Here is a 22,168-nt window from a genome sequence, read left to right on the forward strand (position 1 = left end):
CTGCTCATGTCATTTAAAAGTTATTCAAATAACACGAAACGGCACACTCACACACACACACACAAATATGTGTATAAGAGAGTAAACTCCACCACAAATATTCGGAGAACCTCAGAAAAAGAGTAGTCTTTTATTTGCCGTTTCGTATCTGTTATTAAACTGTTGCAAAAATAGATCAGCTGGCCCTTGCACTGAGTTTCTTCTTCCATTTGTGCTGTACGTTTTGATGTTTTTCCACAAATAAAGGGACCTTGAATTTTATAACGCATCAAAGCGGCAGGCTTTTTTATGAGGAGATTTTTCATGGCAGAAAAACTCCCGGAGGTTTGCCTCTGCCGAGAGGCGATCGCTAATAGAAAAAAAACTTTTCTATTTTACGGCGGTCGTAGGCGGCGGTCAAGTTAAATCATTTTTTCGATTTATTCCGACGAAAAAATAAGATTAATTTGGAATATCGGAATTAAATACTCTCCCCTTTGTTGGATAATTTTTTTTTTTTATTGTAATTTTAAAGGAAATTTCTTAATTTCGCGATCGAAGAAATCTCGATTGTTAAAAATTTTGCCAGTTTTGTAAATTCTTGAAAAGATGGTAATCACTTTGCGATGAGTCTAGACTATAAGTGGTGCACCATGAAAGATATGTTCGGCCTGGCCTTGTTTTGATGGAATACTCGTACAACACCCTTCTTATACGCAATTATGACCGCTGCTAGTCAGTTGGTCATAATCATTTTCATTTTTTGTATTCGTTATGTATCTAATATATTTTTCGTTAGCTATTACTATCTTCTTTGTAAAAAGTTCGCTACGTTACAATAAAGGATCGCAGGCATCAATTCGTAAAGCCCACATATATCGATACCAGTCTTAAGGAAATACTTTCAAACAATTGTCTAACCAATCTTCAGTCATGGAATAAATATTCACATTCGGTCCGACCCCACGATTTGCATGATTTTCTCAACATTTGCGTCGAATGATCTGATAGGTTCGACGTACATATCACCAGAACGGAATAATTGAAATCAACAATTTGGTGTTGCATTCGATACTGTATGGGGTTCGATTAGATGTACAGAGAAAATAAATTATATACGAATAAACCATGAGAACATTGATGCGTTTTTATAAAACTAATATGTTTAAGAAATTAATTTCAATCTTTTTTTGATTATTATTTATCCTTATCACCAATCAATGATTCATCATATTCAAAACTGTGACTTAAGCGTGTACTGTGTCATAAATTTATAAACACAAGCAAAGTGATATATTATACTGCAACAAAAGTTGGAACCCCCGCTAAATCTGAGGGTCTGCGCACGGGTCTGCGCGACGGTGTACGAAATCTAGCAGAAAGATGGCAAAAAGTAGTAGCCAGCGATAGGCAATACTTTCAATGATTCACTTGTAACCATTTTTGAGAATAAAGTTGCATTTAATAAAAAAAAACATCGAGAACTTAGTTGCGCACCAATAATTTTAACAAAATTTATGCTACATTCACAATAGGTGCATAAATTTTGCGAAATATTTCATTATACACAATTCTATCACATAAAAAAGAAAGCTAAAATCGCACGCAATCGTCGTGAGCGACAACGGAAGCTTTAAGGGAGACTGGGTACTGGGCCTTTCCGGCTCCCAGCTACGAAGACTGGAAGCTCGCATCGCTGGTCTGACTTGGCTGAAATATAGTATAATCCCAATGCCTTCTGTAATTGGAAATTAGCACGATTAAGGGCATCATAGTAAGTGCAAATAGACAGCTGAATATATTTAATGGTGACTTGAAGTGGGCTAGTATCAGCCTAAAAGGGGCTAGTTCCACCCAAGTTCGTACAGTCCGTTTACCACATGGAGTACGCACTTATATTCAAAGTGATGGCAAGAAAATCAGGAGACACAACAATTGCAGTACTTTAGTATTATAACACTCTCGAATACTCAATAACAAATTATATGTAAATATAATATAAGTTGAGCAACCAATCGAGAACAAGCAGTGGTTCAACGAAATTTGAAGACCAGACAGGGGAAAGGAGATAAAAGAATTGAAGCAATTTAAAATTTGCGATAATCGCCACGTGATTTTCTAAAATGTACTAAATTATTGACATTGGGTAGAGTAGGTAATTGTTCCTTTTTTTATATAATTGCGCTCATATGTGCTTGTAAGCAAGCACTAACTTTACTGCAAAATGAACTGTATTATTATTATTTTATGATATATTTATATATGTATATAGCTTCATAACTCTGTGTGATTGCGCAAGCTTCATTTTCTGCCGGTCAATTTGCTGGTGAACTCACGAGGCCACAAAAGTTTGTATGAACAATCCCCCTTTGGATTTCCTTTGGATTGAACACATTGCCTTAAATGGTACCAACTTCACAAAATAAAGAGAGCAAATCTGATTTTTCGAAATGTTTTAGAAACTAAGATCTATTATGAGTTTTCAGGTCATAACTACTGAAATTTTAACCCTATTATCCCCGCGTAGTTTTATAATGTAAAGTCCCGCTTAGTGGCTTGGGATCACTATATGTAAAAAATTTATTCGCCACGTTTTACTATTATCTTTCGTTGCATTTATTGAAGGAATAGTAAAAGTAGTAACGGTTTTGATTAAAATGCAATATTTGTTCACTTAATATCGTAGTATAAAAAGATTTTTCTAACAGCGATCGCCCCTCGGTAGGGAATGGCAAACCTATGAGTGTATTGCTGCCATGAAAAAGCTTCTCATAAAAAACATTTGCCATTCGGTGGCAGCGTAAAACTGTGGGGTACGAATAAAGCTATTTAATTTCCTACAGGTAAAGGAGTATAGATTTTCTTTACTACCATTTGCCACTTCTGATTATTTGCCATTTTTGTCAAGGTACCAAAGAATTTTCATTCCCATTCAAATATATTACATTTTCAGCTTAATGGTTCTTTTTCATCTTCTTCTTTTACTACTGTGGGCAAAAAGTAAAGTTCAAATACACTTATGCCAACGGTTTTTCTAATCCCCGAAACATGCCAAATAGTCCATTTCCGGTATAGCCATCAGCACCTTCTTCGATTCAGCTTTTATCTCCTCAATCGACTCGAAACGCGTTCCCCGGAGTGGTCTCTTGAGTTTTGGGAATAGCCAGAAGTCACGCGGAGGCAAATCAGGCGAATACGGTGGTGGCGGAACGATATGCGTGGAATTTTTGGCAAAATGGTCACGAAGAACGAGTGCAGTGTGAGACGGTGCATTATCGTGATGCAAAAACCAAGAGTTGTTGGCCCATAATTCTGGTCTTTTTAGACGAATTGCTTCACGTAAACGACGCATAACGCTCAAATAATATTTCTTATTAACAGTTTGGCCAGGTGGAAGGAATTCATAGTGCACCACACCACGAAAATCGAAAAAAACTGTCATCATGACCTTTATTTTTGAACGACTTTGACGTGCTCTTTTCGGTCTGGCCTCGCCTTTAGCACGATATTCGCTTGATTGGTCGGTTGTTTCAGGGTCGTAAGTATAAATTCAAGTCTCATCTCCCGTAATGATGCATTTGAGCTTGTCCTGATAGTCTGAAAGCTTTGTTTCACACACATTAACGCGACGACTTTTTTCCAAGAAATTGAGAGTTTTCGGTACCAAACGAGATTCGACTTTTCTTAGGCCCAAATGGTCTATCAAAATGGTTTTCACAGATCCTTCTGATATTCCGATCATATCAGTAAGGTCTTTAACAGTCAACCGACGATTTTTGAGCACTAACTCCTTCACTTTATTGACGCGTTGGTCATCTGTTGACGTCGATGGTCGTCCGGAGCGCTCCAAGTCATCAACACGTTCTCGACCCTCTTTGAAGTCTTTGTACCACTTATAAACATTTTTCTGCGACATGGTCGAATCACCAAATGCCTTCTGCAACATTCTAAACGTTTCCGCAGCCGAAATTTCATTCCGCAAACCAAATTTGATGGCAGTTCTCTGCTCAATCAAATCAGACATAGTAAAAATCCAAAAATGCACTCTTGGTCGTTTGGTAAACCCAAGCGTAAATATATTACTGATAATGACATTAACATGAAATTTGGCTCAGATGTTATTAACAGTGCTGCCAACTCATGAAAAAAATAACAAGAGCGAAATTTTAATCCCGCGAAGTTTAACAAATAAATTCACCTTACTTTTTGCCCACAGTAGTATTTAGGACATGCCTGTTTTTCTTTACACAATTTTTTAGATACAAAATTTTACAATTCATCATATTAATAATACTAACGACTTTTTGGGCAGCTTATATTTAATAAATATTAAAAATTAGATATTTCACTGGCTGGAATTAATTTCTACAAGTCAAGTACAAAAGTTGCTGGAACTATTCTGTTAGTGGAACTTTTATTTGGTAAATATTTTTTATCCGAGATTTGTCGCATCGGATGGTCTTCTAATATTTCAAGCTATTAAAGTTTAAATATTGGACTTTAATTATTTTGCATTTTATTCGTAAATCCAATTAAAATCATTATTTATTATTATTATTTTTTTTTTTTTTTTGCTTTTTCAATAAAAAGCATACACCCATTCAACGAGTTTTTATATAGATGAGGTGAGACGATATATTGATGGTAGTTTGCCCTTTCAAATTTCAGCAACGGTCTTATCGGTCATATTCCAGTTCAAGAACTGTTCTTAGATTAATAGCATACCTTTTTATTTTCAAACAACCCGCAAGAAAGAATTCCAATTGCCTCAAATGGCAGAGATTTGGTGCCCAAATCGCATTGCCACAGCGCAGGTGTGCCTCAATGATCTATAGGACCCACCCTACTTTAACTGTTTTCATTAATACAAAGCATTTATATATAGACTTTATGCTGATGTTGGTTGGTTGGTTAAAATGGTGATTCATCGAGAATCCAACTAGCGCTTCCGCACCATTTTATTGCCACAACCTCGTTACCAATTTGCTTAACAGTTATTTACAGCAAGACTATATCCAGACTGTGCGGTTTAAGAACCTATTAGGCCAGACGATTCCTCGAGTCTCTCAAACCGCGGTTTGCCCAGGGTTGACATTCTCTCCTTCCATAGGGCGGGGTATTCACAGTGGAAATGGAAGATTGACCGTTTTCTCTGGTTATTTACAACCGTGACAGTGTATGTTGTGAAGGATCCCATTCTGGCTGCTTGTTCTCCGACAGACCAAAAACCAGTTATGACTGCCGTGAGTCTCCAGGCGTCCCGCCGTTTTATGCTTATCAATGTTGACTTTTGTTTGTGGTTGTCGGTAAGCCATAACGTTCTGCTAATTTTGCATGTTGTCTGGCCTCTCCATCTATAATGCGCGATTCGGAGGCATTTTGAGCAAATTGTATTCTTCATTGCATCCAGTGGTGTGAATACTGATTCTGCAAGAACGTTATTCATCTGCTTTCTCCTTACCTTCAATATTCCGATGCCCCGGAACCCAAATTAAGGTGACTTTGTGGATTTCACTCTCCTGTAGATTCGATAGAAGAATTGAAATTTCTCCAGCTCACTTTCAGAGCGGCCCTAGTTGCTTCACGTTACTTAAATTCAAAATATTTACGCCCTATTGGCCAACCAAGGATTTTTTTAATTGCCTTTGTTTAAACGTAGCCAATATATTTTATTAAATAATAAAGGCCTCCAAACTATCCTTGGTTAGTGCTATCAGATTTTGGAATACCTTACAAATTTCTATTAAAAGCCTTAAATCAGATTAATTTTCCAAACGGCAGTTAGAGTTCTGTTAACCAAGACTTTACGAAGTTTTAAGATATTACTTAGTTTTCATAGAAACGTAGGATTGTTTCAATGTGAGTTTTTCATTACAATACTTCATTTTGCATATTTCTTACCTCGCCTTTATATTCGACAGTATTCTGTGATGCGTTACCATCCATATGTTTTATATTCGTACAACAAATGAATTTTATATGGCATATTTGGAGGAACTTTATTCAAAGTAGGTAAAAATTATATTGTAGTATGTTTCTCTCCTCAGGAATCTAAAACCTACCCGATTAGAATTACAATGAGGCATGCCGAAGAATCAGTTAGGCCCGAATTAGGCAGGCCTTACTGAGGCACGCCTCACTATTACCTTACCAGGCCCACGTTAGGCAAGGCAGAGATTGGCATGACAGAACAATACCAAATTTGGTTGTGGTCACGAAAATCTGTGGCAGTGTCTCACTTAGACATAAATTGGAATCCCTAACTGATTTGTAGAAGGGCATCCGGAGTATTACCGAAGTTCGGTTTTTCGAACCTGCGCCTAATGAGGCAGATGTGTGGCGATACCTTTCGGGACTTGGGCTTAGTTTGGCTGCCTTATGAGGCGCAAATTTGGAATGCGGTCTGCCTTAGTTGCGCCTAATTACCACCTTACCAAAATTTCTAGTCGGGTACAGCCCTCTATATTTTCTAAGCGGAGTTTAGGCTAACCAGAAATTCGTGTTATTTTTCAATTTTCACTAAATAAATAACACATGATTTTGTGACGAAAATCTTTAAATTGACGCTCTATTGCTTCTCTATTTGTACTATATACTGTAGCTTTCTAGTTCCCACGTGTCAAATATGATTGACGTACGACGCCATGTGCAATTCTAAGCCTTCCGAAAGAGTGATTAATTTTGCGCCAATATTTTATGTAATTTCGAGGTACTACATCATCCAAAATCGCAAAATCTCGCTATATTCTCTGGAAAGGAATCATTTTATTTCACTTGTATTTTATTTATGAAAATCGTGCCATTTATTTATTTAAATTTTGCACGGCCTGATTCACGTTCTCTTCATTTTACAGTTAAAGCTCTGTTTTTGTGGTAGACTAAGACAGAGTGAATTAAAATGGTCTTTATTATAAAACGCAATTTTAATCATTGAAACCTTCTTCAACTTCTCTATTACTACAGTCCTATATGTCTTACCACACATTTGTCATGCGTAAACAAATAAATAATAAGATGGCGGCTGGCTCAGACTAAAAACTTCGGTCTTACTTCGGCACCTTATATTTATTGAAAATTAAATTTTAATACATCCTAATTCTTCTATATTTGAAATGCCGTTTACTTTTTCCTCCGCTTAATAATAGTTTACTGTCCCAACACTTGACATTGCTTGCTAGTTGATGTTTTTTTTTTTGTTTTAGAAGCCTCATAACTAGAACAAAGGGTCTAACTGCATTTACCTGTGTGCCACTGCACCCATTTGATTCTTATCTGATTGAGTTGATTTTTTTCATACCGATCAACTACTCTGGCGTCTCTCAACAAGAGCATATTTAACGAAGAAATTTGGTGCAAAGAAATATTAATAATTTCTCAATCTTTTTAGTCACATAAAGCTGACAGTGACCCGATGCAACTTTCAAATGCGTTTTAAAATTTCATTATCTAGACAATCGCACTATAGAGACAGTAAATGCCACTACAAATTCCAAAGAAAATGCGGCTTCAGTTAAAGTGCTCTATAACGAGATTATTTATTTACTCACAAATCTTCCTTCAAAATTATTAAAATCAAATCTATTATATTATATCACGATGCGTCTAATAACAGTAACAAATCCAAAAAATACTTCAGTAATATACGAATTGCACGTCTTTGGAATCATTTTGGTGGGATATGAGTACAAAAACAACATGTAACTCGCAATACAAACGTAAATACTTACAACAAAATTGGACCACTTAAACGAAACTATTGTTGAGCTGTGAATTGTGCGCGTGATAGTGTACTTCGAGTGTGTTGTTGTTATTGTTATTGTAGAAGACTACGCGTATTGTGATAAAAGCGCTCACATAAGGCGGCAATAAAAATACGAAATTACTTAAAAAATATGAACTCCGACGAGAGCTGCGATGAATTTTAATAAATACACTGCCTCAAGAAGACCTTCAAATTCACCGCGTCGCGCTGTGCTTCAGCCAAAGGCAAAGGAGGTCGGCCGCAAAGCAGAGAATCTGAAAGAAGCAGAATGAGCAGCAGAGGCAGCTGCCACATATAATGAATGCCACCGAAAGCGCAGAAAAAGTCAAGCCGAGCGCAAAGCAGATGGAATGTGTCAAAAAATAACAGTTATTTATTTGTATACAATACAAATGAGGCAATGAATGGTGTGAGTGAATAAGGGGAAAAGAGAGGAGTAGAGGCGGATAAAAGTTTATCTGAGAAAATAGGAAAAGAAATGATGCTGCACAGACATAAACGGCAGTCAAAGCAAAAGAAACAACAAACACAATGAAAGGGTAGCAAAATAATGGAAAACAAAACGCCCTTGACACCAGCAATCGAGGCAGTAGCTTTGTGTGGGTCGGTGAGAAAAGTGGAAGAGGTATCTCCCATAACAGCATCCGATTGATGTGAAAGATAAGTATTTAAATAAAACGAAACGGTGAACGTTGGAGGAGAAGAAATCTGACTATACAAAAGAGAGAGAGAGTGAACGACGCTGAAGGCGGAAAATATCGCACGGAAGATGCAATGAGAGAAAATTGTTGAAAGCAGAAAATTGATATCAGAATTGGTTGAGATTTTAGAAAAATCTCAGAAAAATATGTACATATATGCAAAGAACGTATATACATACATGAACATAGATTCAGCTGAATGAACGAAGCAAGAAACAGTGAACAAGTGCGAAAGCTACTTGAAATGGGAAAGAGGATCTTAGAAATCGGGATTGGAATATATGAAAATACATATGGGAAATACAATGAACAGTCGCTTGTTTTTGACTACACAACACAAAGGCGCCGGGAAATTGGAGGTGTGACACCAGCAGCGCCAGCGCACCAACAATACAAGAACAATAATTTGGCAATATCAGCTGCTGGTATAACACGGCACTGACAAAGAAAAGGGGGTAACTGTTTACACAGCATGGCGCGTTATAAATAAAAGCAGGCGAGGCAAGCCTATGGCAAATAGGACCTCAGCGCACTCACCACATTTTAGTGCTCCCAGCCGTGTAGAGTGAGAGTAAACAAGCAAACTAACAGGCATCAGTCGCACCAGCGAAATATATCGAACGCCTTCACACCAAGATAACGTCTCGTTTCCATGCAAGAAAATCAATATGTCGGCTACGCGAACGGGTGTGACCAGCGCGACACAAAGTCACTTCAAGTGAGTACGCATTGTGGCCAACAAAGTGAAAGCGAATGCTATACAATAGTTTCTCAACTCTGTCGCTCACACACTCACGGCCATCGCCACAATCTTATCAAAGTAAACACTCGCACTGAGAGAATGCCATGGACTACATATTGCTATTGCGTTTCCACCACCGTAACCATCTGCATGCAATAACACTACTCGATGAAATCGTTCGCTTGTCGCCGTCGCCGCCGCTGCCGTTATTCGTGTGCTGATAACGCATTTGTGTTGCCTTCGTCGGGGCGACTGCTTGGTACTCTGGCGCGCTGGAAAATACATGTTCCCAATTCAGTTCGTTGTTTTCCGCTGCGGTATAGTTATCGTGCTTTAGAAGTGTCGCGCTGAACGCACAATAGAGCAGAGTGTATTTTTGTTTGTCGCGCACAAACAGCGCGTGCAGTGGTGAATTTAGTAATAGGCGAGTGAGCGTCAAAGTGGCCAAAAACCAAGTTGGTCCCATTCATCCTTGCAGCAGCCGGGAAATAAGAGGAGGTGGTGATAAAAGAAGCGCGTCAGCAGCAGCGCACCAGCAGCAACACATTGGCAGTGCAGCACCCGCCCCATTCTACAGCAGCAGTAGCAGCAGCGCGTGCTCTTACTCTCTCACGCCATACGGCAAACGGTGTGTTTTTTGTAACTGATATTTGTATATTCCTTTGTTATTCTTGTGTGTGTTTGTGTTGGTGTGTGCGCGCGCGACACCCGAAAAGACCAGCAAAGCAGAAGCACAATCGCCAACGAGTCATCCCATACATACATACCTCCATATTTACTTACATATCCACTACTCATCCAGTCGATACATTTGCGTTTCAAATTCGATTTCAATTCAGATACGTCTCGTTACCGATGCAGACGCGTTTCCGTTTTCCGCTACCACTGTGATTGCCGCTACACACGCATTCAGCTAAACGCGCTCCTCCACAACTAAAGTTATTCAATTCTTCAAAGTGAACGCGTAAAGCTCTTTGGCGAATTATTCAACGTTGAGCAACAATCAGTGGGTGTCAGTGAGACAGTGCTGTGCTGTAAGAATTGTGTATTTGAAAACGTATACCGCTTAGCTTAATTACGCGAGCGGATTAAAATATTAGAAGACTAAGCCAGTGCGAATCCAACGAAGGCTAACTAGCGGCGTCAAGCAGAACTGTATTCTTGGCAGTGTGCAGCACCTTTTTCCATATGTGCGCGTGCATATGTGTGAGTGTTTATGTTTATGCATTCGAAACCTAAGCTTTTTAACGCGCTTAATCACTACGTAAGCACTGTGCTAATATTTTCAAATTGATTGCGCCGGCGGCAAAAACAATAATTTTTAGTGGAATGAGAAGAAGCAGCAAATCAAATTAAGTAGTGACATATGCATGTATTTAAAAACAAAAGAAAAACATTATTTTCCCCAAATAGTGGCAAAAACTTTCGAAAAAATATAAAAGTGACAAAAAATGCAAAAATCCACATAGACCAATAAAATAATTAACCCACAAAACTATAAAAAGTGATGCGCATAGTACAAATACATAAATCTGCATTTGTATTAAATCATCTTAAAAAAATCGACGCGAAAAAAGCATTCTTATAGATTTCAAACTCAATATTGCATTGCTCCAGTCTGGTCGCACTCATAAATTTCCGATTGTTTTCCGCATTGCAGCGACGTCGCTCAATTTGATTTACGCGCTCCACATACGACCCGTCGGCCAATCGGCCCATCGTCAGTGTGCAGTGGTAGTAAATAAGTGAAACGAATGAAAACTATCCAAGTATTTCTCACACAAAAAAGTTAATGAATTGAAAAGATTTGGAAATTTGTCAGACAAATTGATTCATTACAAGTGGATTAAACTTTAAAAGGTAAGATCACGCATTTTTTTAGCTCTCTACTTGATTTGTTGCTCTGTTAAGCAGTGGACGTGACTTCTACTAAGACGGCGTAAGGAATTTATTTCTTCCACAAACATTCATCAAATTTAGGATTATCGGCTTAAAAATGTTATGCACGTGTGAGTAGACGCCGACGTGGCGTTTGGTCATATTTATTTGTTTTTGTTTATCTCAAAAGCAAAAAACTACAGAAAATATGCTTCGCAAATACCTTTGAACAAACTTTCATCCAAGAAATTCTATATTTTTGATTCAATAAATCGGTTTATGCGTGACTAACACTCGTTAGGGACACGATTCGAAGTCCATTGTGGGCATGAAATAACGAATGATTGAAAGGTTGTTTTCAACAGCGGTCACCCTCGGCAGGCAACGGAAAATATTCGAGAGTATTTGGGTCAAGAAAAAGCTTGTCGAAAAAAAGTAATCTGCGTTCGGATGCGGCATAAAACTATAGGTTCCTCTATTTGTGAAATAACATCAATAAACACATCAGAAATTGAAAAAGAAGTCCGGCTGAACATATGAAAAAGGAAATGCGAAACGGCTTCGTTCTGCGTTCAATAAAAGCGACTAAAGTACGGCGGCCGCCGTAGCCGAATGGGTTGGTGCGTGATTACCATTCAGAATTCACAGAGAGAACGTTGGTTCGAATCTCGGTGAAAGCAAAATTAATAAAAACATTTTTCTAATAGCGGTCGCCCCTCGGCAGGTAATGGCAAACCTCCGAGTGTATTTCTGCCACGAAAAAGCTCTTCATAAAAATATCTGCCGTTCGGAGTCGGCTTGAAACTGTAGGCCCCTCCATTTGTGGAACAACATCAAGACGCACACCACAAATAGGAGGAGGAGCTCGGCCAAACACCTAACAGAAGTGTACCCGCCAATTATTTATTTTTTTATTTTATTTTTAAAGTGATAAATTTCGGTGTAAACAGCACTTTATTTAAAAGAAGGCGGTGCCTATACCGTTTTTCCCAATTTTTAACATAATTTATAATTTTCCAAAAGTCTCAAGACAAATTTTTGCTCTCACTTTGTTCGTTTAGATTGTTGATGTCAAGGGATGGACTGATTATACACTTTTAGCAAATCTGCTCGAACGTCTTTTAGAAAGCTTTAATGAAAGCTAGAAATAGTTGTCAATAAATTACCATCAAGCAAGTGTTTATTTCTTAGGCACCTCACCAAAGACACTTCGAACGATTTTTTAACTACTCAAACATATTTCCAAGTTGTACTTAAAGCTTAAGAAAAAAATATAGGAATAGGAGAAACGGCAAATATTATGTACTCTTATTGCGGATTTCTCACTGTTTAACTTATGACATCTATCGAAGAGTAGATTGTGTAACTTACCCAATATCAGTATGTCAGGTTCATCGTGGTCTTCCAAAAGTCAGAAAAGCTCCGTACAAGTATTGTCTTCCGCTTCTAAAAAGGAAATAATTTTGGGATTCTATATAACACTGTGTGCCTCTATGTGTTGCGACGAATAGTCTATCCAATTCCTTTCCGTTTGATAAATAATTTCTCCAGACCTGATAGCCTCACTAGATCTAGGTCTATAGTCGACTCTGGATTTATTGCAAGACTCCAAGGCCGCACAGTCATTCTTTGCCAATTTAATGAACGGTTTTCTTTCCGTGAAGCAAAACCTTGATGACAGCATAACTTTAAGTTCAATATTTTCCGCAACGAAATTTCTTGGACTTCTTTCTTGTTTTGGAGTATTCGAGTGTTTGTCAAGGCGTTTAGGGGCAGTCTGACTGTCATAGAAGACTAGCGGTTACAGCACGAATGACAACTATTTAGGCCAGAGATTGGCTGAGTTTAATGAATTTGATGTGCATTGCTCATTGCAAAAGCTTATCAGATTTATGGATTACAGTTTTCATTTTTGAGTTGATTCGACTTTTCATTTCTGAACTAGCAAGGCTGAATTATAATATTTTAATTACTTTCAATAACGAAATGCGTTTTTATTAATGCAAATATGTCTCAAATGGGCATATTTTCTATAATTCTAGAATATTCTTTATTACGATTTTGATGGGGAAAAATTTAAATACTGGTATCGAATTCCACTTCCAACACTTATGGTTGAATCAACATTATGACTGAGTCGACATAGAAAAGTTACGAATACAACCCTCCGCTACGACTACGAAAAATTTGATATCACTAAGTCCATACGAGCACAAAAAAGTGTTGCCAAACTCGAATGCCAAATTTTGATGTTTCAGCACCACCTGGTTCGAATAACATGACTTTTTTTAGGGAGTGCGGTAATCAGAAGACGACAGCAAAATTTATGAAAGCAGCGAAACATATTGAGATGTGCTTCTAATCCGTTGGAACGGAAATTATTGGTTGCTGAAGCACATAATTTCACAAGCTTTAAATAACAGATTTGTAAAATATTTTCGAATGAACAAGTCTGCATTTATGCTTGGTGATAAGAGCTGAAAGGCAATAGCTCAAGTGTTGCGAACTTGTCGCCAATGAGTGAGACTCACGAACTGCCTTCGAGGCTAAGATTACTTTGTAAAGCAAATTTCTTTAAAAAAGTGTTATATTTGATTTAATAATCTATCATATTTTTATAAATTGGTAAAATAAAAGTTGTTATTTCTTTTGAATTTTATAATAAAGTCAAGCCCGGATGAGTGGAAATTCAAAGAATAGGCAGATATTTATTTCAGTTCAGTAAGCTTTTCACATAGCATAGCTTTCTTAAACATAGAGGTGCAAGAGCGCAAAGAAACACGGCTTCAAAGTCTTCAATTTACTACGCCTTTCTAAGTTCATACTCTGTGAGTTTCTCTAGTATCTGGCGCAAACCCTATTGGTAGTCATCTAATATTTCCTCCGCAGCCTTTTATTTAAAATATTTGTGAAGACTTTGTAACCTGAATTGCGCAGAGATATGCCTTGCTAATTGTCACAGATCACCTTACCTTACCTTTTTTATGTAATGCTGAAATTAGGCTATGACTCCATTCATCCGTTAGATGCTCAGTTTCCCAAAGTTTCCTTATCAATTTTGTCAATATATGAGCGTTTCTCCGCCGTTTTAAAAGCTTTGCATTCATTTGATCACTTCCGCTACTTCTGTTATTTTTAAATTTCTTTAGGCTTCCTAGCACTTCGTTACGTTCCGGAGCTTTAATGGAGTTTTCCGATGTAAAGTATTTCTCGCTTGTACAATATGGATTATTGGCATTCTTTATATTCAGAAGCTTATTGTACATAGTATTCTTGCCATCATTTAACATACTTTCTTTTTCGGTTAATATTTCGCCTTATTTGCATAAATTTGTTCGGGGTTGATAAGTTTTTTTTTGACTTCTAATTGACTTCTAAGCATATCCTTTACATTTTCTTGCTTAAAATCAATCTCGAAACACTGAGCTTTCATCATGTCTTACTTTTTCTTTTGTTTTATGATTTTCTTCGCCGCTTGTCTTTTTTCATTATATTCAAGTAGGTTTTGCCTTGTTCCCCTTGCGAGGGAGCAAAGGGTCGCTAGAGCTCAAATATTTTCTTCGCACCTCGTTCAAATATAATAAGAAGCTCGATGCACTGATACATCCTGAAAATGCGAAATGTTTTATTAAAAGTCAAAGAATAAGATGGTTGGGGCACACGTACAGAATTACCAAAAATAGAGCTGCCAGCATAGCGTTCCATAGACTACCGGTTGGACGCATAGGACGAGAGAGGCCAAGCAAGCGCTGGGTTGATGAGGTCACAGCTAGCCTGCAAAAATTGCGAATTACAAACTGGAAAAATTTAGTAGAGGATCGATCGAAGTGGATAGACAAGACTGTAATTCTAATGATGATGATGCATTTCTAAGTAAAAGTAAAGAAGTAAAGTAAAAAAAGTAAATACTTTAAACTAATGACATAATGTAAATTTATATCGCCATGCATTTTTTACACAGCATAAAAGGAAAACTTCTCATTATTTCTACACATTTATCTACAAAAAAATTGTTTTTGGTTATACGCTGTTGATGTAAATGAGCGACATTTTTCATTGCTTTCGACCCGCTCTTATCCAATGGATGGAACAGTGTTAATAATAGATATTTCTTCTGGTGGGTTTCGAGGATCCAAAGGACTAGACTATGCTATTTCTTTATGACTATTTCTTTAAAAATTGTCTTCTTTATCCCTTAACAGATGTAAAGATTGCTTGAGAAGAACTGAAAGTGACTATTAAGCAGTAGAGGAATCAAAATTTATTGCCATTTTCATATTTCATATTACATTCGAAAACTGTTCATTCAAAAGCCATTTGAAGTCGATGTGTCAGTGAAGCTTTTAGCAATGAAAACAAATATTGTGCAGCGTGAAAATCATTTATTTTGGAATGTTGGTCAGCAACAGGAATTTGTTAAAGAAATCTGCTGATTAATTTCCAATTGTACATCGATCGGCTTTAGAGTTTAACCTTTATTTAGCCGCACACCGGTCTACAGATTATATAAGTTTACACAAAAACCTCTTAATGTTTGATTCTTAATGCTAAATCAAAAAGTTTTCTTATAAATGTTAAGAAGTAACCCTAGAGGATAGTTAAATACCATCCACACCTATCTATCGGTATGTATTTTTTTAGAAAGTCAAGCAGCAATCTTAGCTTTAAAGTCACCTACAACCAATCATCTCTCTCATCTGGGTACCTGGGGTACCTGGTGAATGTAGGCTGACCCTAAGGTGTGCGCCAAAGGCAGATCTTCTCACTATTCGAGAAGAAGGCCATTGACAAATGGACTAACGCGGGTGCCTGCAAAATAACTAAACAAACGTGGCCCAATTTCAACAAATCTAGAACTGACGAGTTGATAAGAAAGTCACGAGCAGACATATTCACAATTACATCAACAATAACCTGCCACTGGCCTTTGGGAGACCATGTTAGAAAGATGGGGTGGCCGTACAAAAATAGATGTAGACGCTGCACTCAAGAAGAATCTAACAAAGCAGTATTTCCCTATCTGTGCGAATGCCCAAGTCGATTCTCAACTTGAACGAAATTGCAGAAAATAAAATAGACGACATGGGTAGATTTATAGTCAAATGAAGATGGTCCGACTAATTTAAGATAGTAATTCTACAAGTAGTGTATCAAAATGGCATCTCTTGTGATAAATCGATCTGGGCTGTGTCACTCAGACAACATCTTCACCAGCCACAAACCGTAGCTACGAAATGAGATGTTTGGCAAATCAAGATCTAGTTTTCTATAGATTTTATTAATTTCATTAACTGCTCTAGTAATGGGAGCAAAATAAAAAATAAAACAAATTAAATTCTACAACATGAAAGTGGTAACGTAAACGTAATGTTCTGTTGGATATATTGAAACGTAGTTACTGAAGTATTGTCGGACAGTCAATTAAACTACAAAATTGAACATTAAGGACTAAATGTTTCGACTATTTGCAAGCAAGCGTTAATTTATCAGCAAGCACCGAGCTTTGTAAGATGGAAAGGGATCGGCAAAATGAAGTGGTTGACATAATTTACCCTTATTATAAATATGACTTATGTACATGGTAAATGACATTAACGAGGTAGGCTCTATAATTTTCGAAATTATCGGATATTTTGTTAAGAGCTTGAGAAGTTAAAATGATAATACAAAGTAGCTATATTATTGGAATGCTATTTTTAATTCCAATCTGATAGATAATTTCATGGCATTTATTTTTTGAAAATAATATCTGGCATATGTCCGCCGCGACTACGAGTTACGTGGTCCATTCCATCAGTCCAATTTTTCATTGCTTTTTCCAATAAATCTGAATTATAAATCTAAATGAGTTCAATCAGGAAAAACGCGACGCCAACGATGTTCATTTGGCTTCAGTTCTTACACGAGCTGTATTTTACAAGCAAGTAAGCCAAGATCTTTACGTAAAACTTCTCAGGTGTCAAACCATAGTTATGCCTGGGCGCACCACCGTTGAAGACAAAACATATATTGGATGTTCAAAAAGTGCAAAAACTCTAGAAATCATTGAGCAAATGTATGATATTATAATATTTATTTGTTTCAAGTTTGGCTAGGCAAGAAATTGCTAATACCACATTTTATATGAAGAACTACATGCGAGAATAACTCAACAAAAAGCGGTGGATTAGTACTTTGCAGGACTTCTTGAAAATCTTAACAGTGATGTTAATAAATTCTTGGAGGAGCATTGGAATAAGTGCATTGAAATTGAGGGAGTTCGTATGGAATAAAATTGGCGAATTTCATATAAAACTCACATTATTTTCTTTTTACTTTCATACTTTTTAACCAAACTGTATTATAACTCAAAAGGTGATATTAAAATTATGTGAAGCATTCCCCAATTTAACTTTTTCATATTTTTTTGTAAATTATTAAGTACTTATCGTTTGTGGCTAAATTGCATATTATTAGAAACCAAACAAATTAAAGAGACCGAATGGTGTTGAAAATATTTGAGATTTCTTATCACATCAAATAATAATTTCTCTTATTGAAGTTTTATAAGATGAAAATATTTTCAACGGCTCACAAATTGAAAGAAAAAATAAGAAATAAATAAGCAGACAGTAACAGTAGCCGAAGAAAATGCGGCAATAAAAAGATATAATTAATGATAGAGCGCACCGAGCACAGTTCAAACCGCCAATAAAAAAGCGGCCGTACACACAAACACGCATTCATATGTACTCATACAAACATATATCTATTTACAATATATTTAGCGGCACATAAGCATATTTTACTTTCAGCGAAAAGACAGGTTTCTGCTTTTTATTCATTCATTCATTTTATTCATTTATTTTTTGCGCTTAGTAGCAGAAAATACGAACCCTTAGCCGCTTGTTATTGCTATTTATATATCTAAGATACGCAGATAATTTTCTGTGCGCGAACGTACTTTATACGAAAAAATTGCTATGTGACATTTGTAGCAATTACGCAATGTAACAGAAAAATTAAGTGCTTACATACATACAAAGGTACATTTTGAAAGAAGAAGCTTTAGAAAGAATTGTAGTAACTGAAACTAATTACTTAAATTTTATAGGAATATGGAAAATAATTCGTAGAAGGTTATGGAGTTGCGTTTTTTTTTTTGTGTTTGTTGCATATTTGAAATCATGGCCGTTTTTTATTTAGATGGTCAGAGAACTGTTGCTACGAATTATATATTATGTTGGCCCAATGCTTCGCCGAGCTTAAAGCGCACTTATTTGCGGCTCAGTTGTACTTTTTCAAATACTGAACGTGGAGTCATCGTGAGTCGTGATCGCTAGCAGTAGCGCATATGCCAAATTTGCAAGTTTCTTCTTTTTCAGGCATTTTTTTTTTGCAATTTGTTGGTTTCAGTGTCAAAATTTCATTCAAAATGTTAACAAACCAGCGAAACAACAAATCACTAAATCTCAAGAAAAACCAATTAGCTATTCTACTTTGATCACCCAGTGGATGCATCTCGGTTTTATGTGTGTACCCAGCAGTTTGAGATTTAACTGGATTTTTTCAAACACTTTTCAAAAGCCCATTGCCAATGAAAACTTCTATCAGTGCTAATGAGGTCACAAATAGTGCCTTCAACTCGAACCGGTTGTAAAAATTTCAGTGGGATATTTTGTGTTGTTGCTTTCCACGAAATTCACAAATTTCCTAGCGCCCTTTAAAAGGTCGAATGCAAAAATAATGTAGCTAATGGTTGCAATATAGTTAAATGGTTCAAACAAAATGATGCAATTGGCATGGGTTGATGAGCGCATCGTTTATCGGGAAGTAGTTTTGGTGATCGAATCACCAAATGAAATGAATTGTATGATTTTACCCCTTTCACTACATTTTTGGGAGCAGTTTCATCAGGCGCGGTATAAGCGAAATTATACCTTCAGGTAGTGATCGTTCGATACCTCCTTGGTAATAAATAAAATAAAAAAAATTATAAGCGAATCTTTTTGGTGGGTGTATGTATTCAAATTGTCATTTACGTTCGTGCACTCACTTGTAAGTGCAAAGCGGTTTAAATTTGCCTTATTACTTATAACTGAACCGCAAAAGCGTGAGCGAAATTAGCGAACAATATGAAATTGAATTGCGGAAGCCAAGGATTGCGTCGAAACAGACCCAACGTTCCAACGTACAAACTGATTCAGCTGAAGATTATTTCCGCATAACAATCTACATACCGTATATTGATTCGTTTCTGGTACAATTGCAATCTCGATTCTTAAATCACCGCAATATTTTATCAAATTTCGCTTGCCTTTTTCCCAACAAAATGCAAATTTTCGAGGAAGAGTGCTGCGCTCAACTATTCCAACCATACTGTTCAATTTTGCACGACGATTCCCCTGAAATCTGGGTGAACGAAGTACAACTTTGGCGGAAGCTCATTGCCGGAAAGGAAATAAAGAACTCATTTGAAGCACTCGATATTTGTAATGAAGATGCGTTTCCAAATGTTAACCAGATGCTTCGCGTGATGGCAGTTTTGCCTGTGACAACAGCGACGAATGAACGATCCTTCTCAAGTTTGCGACGACTGAAAACGTATTTGAGATCAACAATGTCTGAAGATCGCCTGAACGGCTTAGCCTCACTCATCGCGATGTCAAAATCGATCCGCAAATAATTTTGAAAGAGTTTTTTTCAGTACCTCGAAGAGTTGATTTATTACATACCTAAATGTAGCTAATTATTACTTTTGACAATAAAATTTCTGTACTCTAAAAATTTGTTTGTTCTTTTTTCATTGATTACGTAACTTGAGTTAAAACCACCCCCTCGGAAATTTTCTGCGCACGGGCCTGTTAAAGGCATATGCTGCAGCAGGCGAAGACTCGACCACGATTGTCCAGCCAATTTTTTCATATTTTCTTTGAGTTTTACAAAGGAAATCGCACTGGAATAAACATTTTTGAAGCATCACAATAAATTATTAAAAACATATCCTTCGCACTAGCTGAGGTACAATAAAACAATTTACGCAAATAAACTGGTTTATTTTGCGTGTAATTATATTTTCTGCTTGCTAAAGAAATCCTTGACAAGAGACAGAATACTTTACGCTTTTATTACATATTTTACATGCTTCAAGTTTGTTTGAGTCAACTTTTTCGAAGTTTTTCCACGCGGAAGATAGAAGCGGCCTTGCAAAATGCATTCAATTCATTTTCAAAATCAATTACAGGCAGAAGTTGCCAACAAAGTAAGCACGAAATATTACGGCAATTAAAATTTACATAGCCTACTTTGACATGATGGAATGAATATGTGACGAGTGATAGTAAGTACTACAAAATCCAGTACCAAACTCGAAAAAAAGTGTCGAGTAGAAAACCACTTGCATCGTGAAAAAATATCGAGTATTTACTTGCAAGTACAATCATCGTACCCTTACAGAAAGGGCTTCATGAGCCGCAAACGGGATAACCATACGCCCGAATTTATTAAATATAAATTGCATATGCTATATACGTATACAGGATGCGTACGGTATTTGAGGACAACCTGAGAGTAAAACTAATTAGCTTTTATTTTGAAAAAAATTTTATGAAACCTCACGAATTTTTTACACACCATTAACTTACTAAGGATTCATAAAATCATTGAATAACATTTCCATTAGCTGCAATAACCCTCTCGATCAGAGTTGGGAAACGATTTCATGGTCGAATCAAATGCACCTTATTAATATTGATCATAGCGGCATTAATTGCAGCCTTCAGAGAGGACATGAAGTTATGAGGAAGCTTATTGACTTCACGCTCACCCACGCCCCACACATAGTAATCCAAGGTATTAAGGTCTGGAGAGTTGACGGCTTTAATTTCGGTGTTATGTGGCCAATGCAATTTTCAGCTGTAAAATCTTGTGTCGTCATAGCTTTGTGTGGGGGAGCAGAGTCTTGCTGAAAGATATGTGGGCTGTCACCACGTACACTATCAAGGGGGCTTCACTACTGTCTCTAGAACCTCGATTTATTTTGCAGAATTCACTTGAAACCCTTGAGTAAAGAAGTGTGGTGGCGTGACTTGTCCTTTGTTGCTCATAACACCAAAAACCATAACAGTGGCTGGAACCTTCGTGTACATGACAACAAGAACGTCTATAGGTTTGGAACAAAGCCATTTGTCATTTCCGCGGTTGGTTTTTTGGACTTGGTCAAAATTATTTCGTTTGGAAGGCGTTTTGATCGGATTTGTCTCTGTTCTCGTATTTGCTCCGGAGATCTTCATAGACATCTTGACGGATAAGACCTTCAGAAATATTATACTCATTCGCGAGGGCCCTCATTTATTTTTAAAGGTTATCGTCGTTTTTCGCTTGCACTTGTTGAATGAATTCTGCGGATCGGACGGTGTCAGAAGTTCCTCGTGTGTTTACCAATAGATTCTGCATCGCCGCCTGATGCTTTCAATTCACGGCGAACCTTATGAACGAATGAACGGGCACACTTAAGAATATTAGAGATTTCTAAATCGGTGTGAACTGCACATAAAACGACGATAACTGCATCTCTTCATTTATTCATTTATTGAGTTAAGTTGTAGTCCTCCATGTGTTATCTGAAAAAAGCAAAAAGAAAAATACTTATTTCGCTAAGTTATAACAACCATAAATTCATATATTCAACTACCGTATGCACGCTGTATAAAATCGGCGCTTACACCCTTTTATTGGGTGTTTGGCCGAGCTCCTCCTCCAATTAGGGTTGTGTGTATTGATGTTTTTCTACAAACGAAGAGGCCTACAGTTTAATGCCGCCTTCACATAGCCGCCTTCTCTTTTTAATGAGCAGATTTTTCATGGCAGGAATACTATCGAAGGTTTGCAATTGCCTGCCGAATCGCCAACTTTAAATGTCAGAAAGTTTGCAAAATAATAAATTCAAATATTGGTTATTAAACCATTCGTATTTAAAAAAAGATATATATTGAGTGTGGGAATAAGATTTCGTCCTTTCTTAGCCAAAGTTACGAATTATTTAAACAAATAAATATTACATGGCACTATGTGAAGTATGTGCCATTGGAAGCTACAACTTTACTCCTTCTTTCAGACAGCATACGG

The 22,168-nt window shown here is 37.0% G+C and overlaps 1 protein-coding gene across 1 annotated transcript in view; it reads left to right on the forward strand.

Annotated features, from left to right (window-relative positions):
• Window positions 1–9,300: 9,300 nt before the first annotated feature.
• Window positions 9,301–22,168, forward strand: part of LOC128871956 (pituitary homeobox homolog Ptx1) — a 122,843-nt gene continuing 109,975 nt past the window's right edge. Inside the window, exon 1 of the mRNA XM_054114159.1 lies at window positions 9,301–11,044. The gene's annotated coding sequence lies outside the window, so the exon portion shown is untranslated. The remainder of the gene's footprint in view (window positions 11,045–22,168) is intronic.

Source organism: Anastrepha ludens, chromosome 2 (genome assembly GCF_028408465.1).
Source record: "Anastrepha ludens isolate Willacy chromosome 2, idAnaLude1.1, whole genome shotgun sequence".
Taxonomy (NCBI): Eukaryota; Metazoa; Arthropoda; class Insecta; order Diptera; family Tephritidae; genus Anastrepha; species Anastrepha ludens.